Source organism: Triticum dicoccoides, chromosome 7A (genome assembly GCF_002162155.2).
Source record: "Triticum dicoccoides isolate Atlit2015 ecotype Zavitan chromosome 7A, WEW_v2.0, whole genome shotgun sequence".
Taxonomy (NCBI): Eukaryota; Viridiplantae; Streptophyta; class Magnoliopsida; order Poales; family Poaceae; genus Triticum; species Triticum dicoccoides.
Genome location: NC_041392.1, coordinates 351463968 through 351464970, shown reverse-complemented (window position 1 = coordinate 351464970; position 1003 = coordinate 351463968). Strand labels below are relative to the sequence as shown.

General features: G+C 43.3%; 1 protein-coding gene across 1 annotated transcript in view; it reads left to right on the top strand.

The window, feature by feature from the left end:
* The window catches only part of LOC119334495, a 16221-nt gene that overhangs the window by 950 nt on the left and 14268 nt on the right, over positions 1 to 1003 (top strand). The gene's annotated exons all lie outside the window — the stretch shown is intronic.

Sequence of the window (1003 nt, the reverse complement as noted above, 5' to 3'; positions counted from 1 at the left end):
ACGTGGGATCGATGTAGGTCGTAGAATCGTTTTATTTAATACTGCGTTGGCAGGGTCTTGAACTCAAGACCTCTTGGCTCGGATACCATATAAAATGTAAAGGATTGATGGAATCCCACATCGCCCTGTAGGGGTGCGTTGATCTCATATATATAACAAAGGACAGTACAAGTATATACCATCGTGTACTATTTGGATTCTAACACATCTGTATACTGCAATTCAACAACAATGACGATTTCAACTCGCCGAAGTTTGCCGGCTAACTTATACTACCTCCATTCTAGAAGGAGTATATGACTAGCCTACCAAAACGTCATATATTTTACTCCCTCCGTTCTAAAAATAGATGACCCAACTTTGTACTAAAGTTAGTATAAAGTTGAGTCATCTATTTTGGAACGGAGGGAGTAGAATGGAGCCAGTATTCTTTCTGGACCCTGATAAGTGTCACACGTGTGGCACAAACACATGGCAACTCCGAACGTTTTTATGGCAAGTTTAGTGACGCGAGGATGACAACTTTATTTGTCAAGCATGGCAACTTTCTTTTCGGATGGCAAGTTTCGTTTTTTTGGTTTTTTTTTTGTTTTTGGATGGTAAATTTAGTTGTAAAAAATGCCAGGGCCGGAGTGCTTCATGCCACATGTGTGGCACTTATCATTTGGGTTCTTTTTTCTTGAGGGAGGTCGCCCACTTAAATTCCATTACTAGAAAGTCTGGAAACACATGCAATTACATATACACACACAGCCGCGGTGGGACACACTTATGCGCACACACAGTGTCCCTCGGTGGGGAGGTACAACAAGCGCGCCACAACATGAGCGGTGTAACACACTCAAACAAGGGTGGCACACCAGAGGTTGATGGGGGAAGGATCAACACGACGGGGGCAACAAACTGTACCCAGGTTGAGGTGATCAATGATCATGTGCCGAAGATCCTCATTTGATGACCGCATCTTGTCGAACATCATGCGGTTCCTGTTCATCTAAATACA